Here is a 10181-nt window from a genome sequence, read left to right as displayed (position 1 = left end):
GAGAAGACTGACTGCCAATAGTTCAATGTCAGCATTCATAAATATATAAAACACAGCATATATTAAACACAATGAGATCCATTATACATCATACCCAACTTATCCTAAAGATACAATTTTACAAGGCTAGCATCTTTTAAACCATGTTATCCCTGAAATATTCTCAACTCGTTGCAAAGATATTTACAAGTGTTTTTTGTTGTTTGTTGTTGTTGTCGATATTTTACAATCTTCCTCTGCATTTTGGGCTTTGCTCTTTCATGTTTTTTTTATTATATTTGATATTTTTTGCCTAGTTTATAAATACATGTCATTTTTCTTAGGATATGCTCTAGTCTTCTTTTCTACACTCTGTCTTGGAACAGTCCCTCATTTATAACTGCCAGTCAGTGATTCCTAGTCTGTACTGCCAAGTGAGATCTAGTGAGACCTGTTAATTTCACCTGTGTATACATACAGGACATTTATCAAGCTGACACCTGTCATTTGGTGGCACAGCATCTCCCTGTACACTCCATAAACTTCCTCATCTATGCTGCTCATCAATCATAAGATTGAAACAATCGACTCTCATTAGATTCTCAATTTTGATTTTCTTTATTAAGATAAATTTATAGTTTCCTTATATTGAAATGCATCCAAAACTAAACAGATAAATGGATAGAAAAGAGATCAGATAAGTGGTAAAGCAAGCATAAGAATGGGAAATTCAGGTGGTAGATATGTGGATACTCACCACAAATCTTTAAACTCTTTTGTTTACATTTTTTTCATTAAAAATGTCACAGGGTAGGAGAAAGTTCCTAAACTGTGTTTCCCAAACATGTTCATTGCCTACCACAGCTTTGACCTGGGTCATCAACAATTTACACCTTATATGTTGCAACAATTTTTCTGGTCTGATCCTATCAGGTTCCCCCAAAAGGAAACTTCCCAAATTGTTGCTGCTCAGTGTTTCTATCTCCCTGTAAATACAGCTTCATTAGGAATCTTGCCTCCAGTCAAGGCCTTCACCTGATACCCTGCATCAGAATTCACAGTTTCAAAGATTCCCTGAGTAATTTACATGAAAACAGTTTGGGGAATTTCACCTCACTTGCTTCCAAGCTTTTGATGACTCCTTGTTGCTGACGGGGTTTTGTTCAAATGTGATGCTTCACAGTCTATATAACTTGGTTGTTGTCTGCATTAAGAACATCATTTCTTACCACTAATCTGTCCCTCCCAACCCTCCATAGATGCACACCTATCATAGATGCATACCTATCTTTTTGTCTATTTTCTTTCATTATTTCATATTATAATAGAATTATATCAATATATCATCATATATAATATATAGTTTATGTGCATATACACATATATTCATACAAATACTCCTTGCTTGTTCTGTCTATATGAAGTTACTTGCATGCATGTTTTCAGAACATGTGTTATATCTGTTTCCCCTGTAACATTCCCCACATCTAACCCTTACAGTCCTATTTGTCCAAGATACTTTACCCATATTCTTCTTTTATATTCTATATATACTTGCTGTATTATAGCTTTTGAGATACCAATTATTTACTTGATAGTACTCACTCTAAGTTCTAAGCCTCTAAAGGCAGGAAAGGTATCTTATTTGAAATATGTCTTTGTTGAAATTAACTGAAAAGGAAGAACCAACCCTAAAATGCTTAATTCAATGTGGCAAACTAGCTCTGAGATTGCTATATAAAAAACAAATAAGTCGAGTGTGTCCATCTGCATTTATTTCTCATATGTGCTTCCACTCTTTAAGCATATCTATTTCAAGAGACATTTCACTCAGTCTGTTTGTTGTCAACTACAAGTGAAATGTTCATGCAAATTCACCCACTATGTATTTACTGTGCATCTCGTAAAGTAGGGCTAGTCTTATTGAGGTACAATATTGTTTTGTTGTATTTGAAGATTACAATAATCAGATTTCACCTATTTTCATGTGTGATAGACAAAAGACAATGTCATATTTATCAACAAAAGCAGTAACATGTCATTTGGATTTTTATACAGCAATCAGTCATCCACCAACAAAGCTTAATTGGAATAGCATTTTGTTTTTCTTCTGAGTTTACTATAAGAGAGAATTAAATATATATTTACACATACACCTTTCTAGCCAAGCAGATCAAAGTTAAAGGGTAAAGAATTTGAGTGCCACACACCTGTAGCCTCACCAGAGAAGCCAGTGCTCCGTGGCAATAATCTTGAGGCCAGCCTGAGGTATCCTTTAAAAAAATCAACCTAGTTTTTAAATTTTCAAAAAAAGCATAATAAGAATTTATTTTATAATTTGAATTCTGTTCATTCACCATTAAAAGTAATATTCAATCACATAGGAAAATGTACTATCTTTAAAATTCATGTATAGGCTACATACACTTGCATCTATCCTTAACCTACTGTTTTACATAATGATTATTAAACATAAGTAATCACTGACAGAGAGTGCCCATCTGCCACCACTATATCCTTCCTTTCACATTACTTATTAACTAATTTCAAGCTGGGAAGCCTTGAGTGTATGTGGGAGCAGATTAAAGATGCTGTCAATCCAGACTGCAGGCAGGTGAATGCAAGGACTAGAATGAAACTGAGCTCAGAATGTTCTGGCAAGGGGTGACCTGGAGTTCAGGACACTAGCTAGAGTGTAGCAAGATGTAAGCATGGTCTTATCCTCTGAAACCTTTTCAGGCCATAGTAACAAGTCTAGTCTCCATTCAGTATGATCTAACAAGCCATTGAAAAGAATTACACAGAAGACCGTGACATTTTCTCATCTTTCATCAGCGTTGTGGCTAGAATGAGAATGTCCCCCAGGGGCTCATGCGTTTGAACACTTGTTTCACAGCTGGTGGTGCTGGCTGGGAAGGTTATGGAACCTTTAGGCGATGAAGCCTTGCTGGAGGAAGACTGCTGTCACGTGGGGCAAGCTTTGAGTACTATAGCCTGATTCCATTTCAGTCGCCTCTGCTTCCAAACTCCTGATGCAATGTGCTGTGTGGGCTTCACACTTTGGCTGCCACATCTCCCTGCCATGATAGATTAGGGCTCTTTGAATCTACAAGCCAATAAGCCCCTTCCTCTCTTAGTTGCTTTTCCAAGGCTATTTTATCACAGCAACAGAAAAGAAGCTAATACAGTCACTGTAACGCCGTGTGGAAGAAGCAGAGGGCCTGAGCGACGATCATGTTGACTTACCTTACCCTTGTGTGTGCTCAGAGAAATGCTAGAGGTTCCGGTGCTAGGTAAAGACGAAGCCGACAAGAGCTCGTTGTTTATTAGATTTCGCAAGACCAGCAAGGAAAAAGTGGAGACGATGCTTAAGTGATGAAGTGAGAAATTGAGACCCAGCTGATATCGAAGTTGTAAGGATGTGCAGGAAGTCTGAGGAAGGCGGCAGTGTTCAAAGGAGAGACCAGACCAGGAATCACAAATGTATATGCAATTAGCTCACAAGTGCTGCTTAAGGTTAGAAAAGATGACCTGATAAGTGACTTATTTTCCTTTCTGACTTTTCTTGCCCCCACATTGGAAGACAGCTGCTTCAAAAGGAATGAACTATTATTAGATCAAATTTGTCACTACACATAAAAACTGGTTAAATAAAAATCTATAATCCCCCTGCCCACCATGTGCAGCCACAGGAAAAAGGGAAAAGAAAAAGGAGATGAGATACAATGACTAACACTTTCCTGCTCACGTTAATTTCTTGGGCATAAAAATATTTCATTTATACCACTCCTTCAATCTCAACACTGAGGAGGCGTGGTAAACAAATCTAATCCCTGAACCCTGAGCTCAAGCCAGCCTAATTTAGAGCAAGTTTCTGGGAGGAAAAAAAAAAAGTTTGAGTTTGCATATAGTAACCAAGTCAGCCACTAGATGGCAGAGGCTACCATATGCAAAATATCCCTTCTAAAATGAAACTGGTTATAGGATCATTTAGAATGAATGACAAGTTCCAGATATAACATTTTACTGATCTATCCTCTTCATCCTTCCATCTCTTGAGGGATTTGTTATTTGATGACAGGTTTTTCTGTTATGTTTTTTTGGGTTTGTCATAAAGCTGGAAGAATTAATGCAATCCTCTTTTTATAAGATGGATGAGTCTCAAAATAATCTGGAATCTTATCAACTCCATAAAATGCAAAGTGGAATCCCAACACTAGGCAACAAATTACATTAGATGACTGTAAAGATGAATGGCCCTGTTGCATTAAAAATTGCTCAACAAAAGCCAAATGGCCAAGCTCCCTGATCTCGGAAGTATCTTACTCAGAAAGGAATGACGTGTCAATTACAAGAAAAGATGTTTGCAGCATATTGCACTATTCGTACTAAATTCAATTTTATTACATTTGTGCTTGTGTTGTGTGGGGGTGGGTAGAGGTGGGTTCACTTACTGTGGCCTACCTGTGGAACTCAGAAGATAACTTATGTGTCAGTTTTCTTCTATGATGTAGACCATGGGGATGTAATTCAAGGTGAACTTGGGTCATCTAGCTTGGCAGCAGGCACATTTACTTGCTAAGCCATCTTACCCATCACTAATATTGTGTTTACAAAATAACTCTGACATCTTGTCTGTTCATTTGATCAGTATGCTGGTTACTTAGCCCGTGTGTGGACATTTAAATTCAGAGTAAAACAGTGAAAAAAAATCATAGTTCAATTATAAAAGTTCAATTTCAGAATGTGCTAGACATTGTTATTCTTCTTTAGGTTTTTATTGATTGTTTGTGAATTTCGCTTCATGTACTCCAATTCCACTCATTTCCCCCTCCCCTTGTATCTACCCTCCACCCTTGCAACCTCCTCCCTCAACAGAGAAAAAAATCTTATTATGGAAACTGTAGTGTGTCATAGTGTGTGCTTTTGTCTACGCTTCTTTGCAATGACTCTTTGGTCTGGTATGAGGCCTCTCATTTCTATAGCTCTATTCTCTCAGTACTATCTATCTAACCTCACTGAGACTTCTCTCAGATACCCTGTTGTTGCCTGTCATAAAGATCCTAGTTTTAGATCTGTACGTCTGGCTCCTTCATGCACTCCATCAGTTCACTGATGGTGTAGAAGTTGAGGTGAGCCAATTCAAAGCCCTGGACCTGAGCCTGTGAGGTATCTGACCCGGTAAGCCCACAGTCTCTAGCTTGAATATATTTGGGGTTGGCTCACTAGCAACCCCCACATTCAGGACCTGCTCTACTGTGCTGCCCAGGTGATGGCCAGAGCCTGCTCACCTCAGTGCTGCAGCAGGTGAGGAGCAGCAGGGCTAGCTCTCGCACCTGCCATAGGTGGGAAGGGGTGAGGGTCAGGGAGGGCATCCCTCCCTCTCCCACACTGATGCTTACACACTTGGGGCCACCTCACCCACACCAGGAGAGCCTGGGGTTGTCCTAGGAGTGGTCTCAGAAAGGCTATGCCACACTCATGCATTATGACAGGGCACATGGGTCATCTTGGGCATAGTCTGCACATCCAGGCCTGTGTGGTGCCACACTCCTGTTCATCTCAGGCTAGGTCTGTATTAGTCGGGGTTCGCTAGAGTCACAGAACTTATGGGTAGTTTCTATATAGTAAAGGAATTTTTTGAATAACAGTCTGCAGCCCAACTCCCAACAATGGTCAACAGCAGCTGTGAATAGAAGTCCAAGGATATAGCAGTTGCTCAGACCCACAAGGCAAGCAGTCGAAGGAGAGAGAAAGGGGGTCTTCCTTCTTCTAATATCTTTATGTAGGTCTCCAGCAAGTAGCCAAGATTAAAGGTGTGTGCCACCACATCTTTAATCCCAGATGACCTTGAACAAGGAGATCCCCCTGACTTAATCTTCTAATTATAATCTTCTAATTCATAGCCACTATGCCTCAAGATCTCCATGCCAAGATCCAGGTCAGAAACTTCTATCTCCCAGCCTCTAGATTAGGATCATGGGTGAGCCTTCCAATTCTAGATTGTAGTTCCTTCCAGATATAGTCAAGTTGACAACTAGGAATAGCCACTACAATCCACCCCTTGTCAATTTAACACAAATAATATCTCATGTCCACATGAAACAATAACAGGTCCACCTAACATGATATAACTATTCTTCGTACAATGGCTAATGTAATTGTAAATTTACAATGGGGCAATGTCCCTTGGGAACTTTCTTTTAGTATCTCAAATACCAATTGATGTTAAAGAAATTGGAAGAAAGACAAATGTACTCATTAGCAAAATAAGACAGAAGCATTCATATTATTTTATAATCCTCATTTCTGCAACTGGTTACATGGCCTTAATTGGTATTTATAACTATCTTCCTCTACTACCCATTCTGTATTTCCTTCACCCTCAGCAAGCACCTCAGCAGGTCTTGGCTCTTTTCCTGGAGGATTGACCCATACCTTTATTCCTGACAGGTCTGAATCCTTTGTCATCCTACTTAGATTAGGCTGTTGTAGTTTCCCATTGACTTTAATTATAGGACATGGTAGTACTAAGAGACGTCCTAAGGGATCTCCTGCACTCCAGACAAAATCTTCTTACCTCCATTGTGGAGAGGTAATCCAATTTCCCCATGGTAATCTGGATCTATAACCCCTCCTAAAACTGTTATTCCTTTCTTAGCCTGTTGGTTTAAGGGCATTGGAAGCCCAGAATGACCAGGGGAAAGTCTGAGCTTCCAGTTCAATGGAATATTTGTTGTGGCTCCTGGTACAAACACTCCCCCCTCTAGAATCAAAACTTCTAGGCCACCAAAACCTAGAGTTATGAGGACAGGAGGCAAACATTTTCCTAGAGGGTCACTAGGAGTGATAGTAAGTGGAACTATTCCCTTTCCACGCCTTGATTCCTGGACCATGGATCCTGGCTATGGGGGAAACTGTACCATATATTGAATGCTGATTCAAAGCATGCCTTCTGAAGAACTCTGCCCCCACCATCCATGCTGTTGCCACCTAATTGGCGCTGTAACTGTGTCTTCAAAAGGCCATTCCATCTTTCTATCAGACCAGCTGCTTGAGAATGATGGGGAACATGGTAAGACCAGTGGATTCCATGATTGTGGGCCTACTGTAGCACTTTGCTAGCTGTGAAATGAGTTCCTTGGTCAGAATCAATACTGTGTGGAATACCATGACAATAGATAAGGCATTCTATGAGTCCATGGATAGTGGCTTTGGCAGAAGCATTACGTGCAGGAGAGGCAAATCCATAACCAGAATTAGTATCTACTCCAGTAAGAACAAAATGCTATCCTTTCCACGGAGGAAGTGGTCCAATGTAGTCAACCTACCACCAGGTTGCTGCCTGGTCACCTTGAAGAATGGTGCCATATCTGGGGTTCAGGGTTGGTTTCTGCTGTTGGCAGATCTGGCATTCAGCAGCAGATGTAGCCAGGTCAGCCTTGGTGAGTGGAAGTCTGTGTTGCTGAGCCCAAGCATAACTTCCATCTCCACCACCATGGCCACTTTGTTCATGTGCCCATTGAGCAATGACAGGGATGGCTGGGGAAAGAGGCTGACTCTCCACAGAATGGGTCATCTTATCCACTTGATTACTGAACTCCTCCTCAGCTAAAGTCACCTTTTGGTGAGCATTTAATGGGACACAAATATCTTCACAACCTTTGCCCATTTGGAGAGATCTATCAACATACTTCTTCCCCAGATGTCTTTCTCACCAATTTTCCAATCATGATCTTTCCAAGTCCCTGACCAGCCAGCCAATCCATTGGCTATAGCCCATGAGTCAGTGAGTAATTGTACATCTGGCCATTTCTTCTTCGAAACAAACTGTAATACCATGTGTATTGCCCAAAGTTCTGCCCACTGCAAAGATTTTTCTTCGCCCATGTCTTTCAGGGTTGTCCTGGAAAGGGGTTGTAATGCTGAAGCTGTCCACTTCTAGGTGGTGCCTGCATAACGTGCAGAGCCATCAGTAAACCAAATCATAGTCTTCTCCTCTTCAGTCAGTCGATCATAGGGAACACCCCATGAGGCTATAGGCACATGTTTGGCAGCAGATGGCATTGTAACAGGAGTAGAAACCACAGGCATTTGAGCAACTTCTTCATGTAACTTGCTTGTGCCTTCAGGACCTGCTCTGGCCCAAACATGTATATACCATTTCCATTTGTTAATAGACTTCTGCTGTTCACATCCTACTTTATGACTTGCAGAGTCTGATAGTACCCAGCTCATGATGGGTATTTCAGGTCACATAGTAACTTGTTGTCCTATTGTCAAACTCTCAGTTTCCACTAAGGCCCAATAGCAGCCTAGAGCTGTTTTTCAAAAGGAGAATAGTTGTCTGCAGATGATGGTAGAGCTTTGCCCCAAAATCCCTGTATGTAATTCACATACAGGTGCCTGCCAGAGGCTCCAAACAGCATCTCTATCTGCCACAGTCACCTCAAGTACCATTGAGTCTGCTAGATCAAATGGTCCAAGTGGTAGAGCAGCCTGTACAACGGCCTGTACCAGTTGAAGGGCCTGTTCCTGTTCCAGACCCCACACAAAGCTAGCAGCTATCCGAGTCAGTTAGTAAATAGGCCTAGGTTACACACCCAAGAGAGGGATGTGCTGTCTCCAGAATCCAAATCGACCCACTAAACATTGTGCTTCTTTCTTGGTTGTAGGAGGGGCCAGGAGCAATAACTTATCTTTCACCTTAGAAGGAATATCTCTGCATAGCCCAAACCATTGAACTCCTAAGAATTTCTGAGGTCCTTGAATTTGGTAGGATTTATTTCCCATCCTCTGATACGAATATGTGTTACCAATGAGTCCAAAGTAGTTGCTACTTCCTGCTCACTTGGTCCAATCAGCATAATGTCACCAATATAATGTACTAATGTGGTATTTTGTGGAAGAGACATATGATCAAGATCTCTTTAACTAAGTTATGACACAGGGCAGGAGAGTTAATATATCCTTGAGGCAAAACTGTGAAGGTATACTGCTGGCCTTGACAACTGAAAGCAAATTGCTTCTGGTGGTCCTTATGGACAAGTACTAAGAAGGCATTTGCCAGATCAATAGCCACATACCAGGTGCCAGGAGATGTGTTAATTTCAAGTAACAAAACTACATCTGGTACAGCAGCTGCAACTGGAATTACTACCTGATTTAGTTTTTGATATTTAATTGTCATTCTCCATCTGTCTTCTGCACTGGCCAGAAAGGAAAGTCTGCTGGATCATATGGTCTAGGCTAGGATCTTGTCAGGACTCCGTGGCACCTGTCTGGTGGTCATCTCTGGCTTACTCCTCATCTGGCCTGCAGGAGTGGTGCCTTGCTAGGGTCACCTGTCTCAGCCTCACTCCTACCCCAGGCTCCAGGGCCCAAGGTCCCAGACAGAGTTCTTCTTGGTTCCAGCTTACTCCTGTCCTGGTAGCCCATGCTGACCTGCCTGGCCCGGGCATGGAGGTCATCTCAGTCTTGCACGCGCTCGACTGGCCAGGAAGAACAACGCTGCAGCAGGATCCTTCTGCACACGTTTATTGGGAGAGCTTGATTGTAGAGGCGAAAAGACCCCAAGTCCAGAACTGGTGCTGCTTATATAGGCCTAGGAGAGGCGTGACTCACACCTGGATTGGTTGTGCTTGGGTTATGCTAATCACCTCATTTGCATGCCTACATCTGATTGGTTAACTTCTCTCTCATCTTGGCAAAAGAACCTTTACTGCCTATGTATGTGTGGTGGCCAGCAGTAGCCAACTGCCACTCTGCAACTGCCACTCTGTAACTGCCACTCTGTAACTGCCACTCTGTAACGGCTTCCCACATCTCAGGTTTTTTTTTTCAGGGATTATAAAGCCACTAATCATTCAGATGTTCTTAATAGGTCAGAGCACTAAGCTAAGACATAGCCTCTCGCCTCTCCGCCACCTACTGATAAAAATTGTGACACAGAAGCCACTCCTAAAAGCCTTTAGAGTCAGGGAGATTATTATTCTAAGTAGCCAAACTTGTTTTCTTGAATTGCAAATTGCTTGCATTTGACCAGTTACTTTAAATATATGATAGTGACATAGGTTTATAAAAAGTGAACTTACTCCTTATAAATATCCTTGGCCAATATATAAATATATCCTTATCCTACCGAAAGAATTCTTGTGTTTGATAAATGTTATCTCCTGTGCTTGCTTCAGTAGCTCATGCAC

The 10181-nt window shown here is 41.3% G+C and overlaps 1 non-coding gene across 1 annotated transcript; it reads right to left on the bottom strand.

Annotated features, from left to right (window-relative positions):
* Positions 1-9825: 9825 nt before the first annotated feature.
* On the bottom strand, positions 9826-9960 carry Gm25846. The gene has a single exon (XR_003954813.1). It is a non-coding gene; the product is annotated as a small nucleolar RNA SNORA17 (small nucleolar RNA).
* Positions 9961-10181: the final 221 nt, after the last annotated feature.

This window comes from Mus musculus, chromosome 3, assembly GCF_000001635.26.
Source record: "Mus musculus strain C57BL/6J chromosome 3, GRCm38.p6 C57BL/6J".
Lineage (NCBI taxonomy): Eukaryota > Metazoa > Chordata > Mammalia > Rodentia > Muridae > Mus > Mus musculus.
The sequence above is the reverse complement of the archived record's forward strand: the minus strand, read 5'-3'. Positions and strand labels throughout refer to the sequence as shown.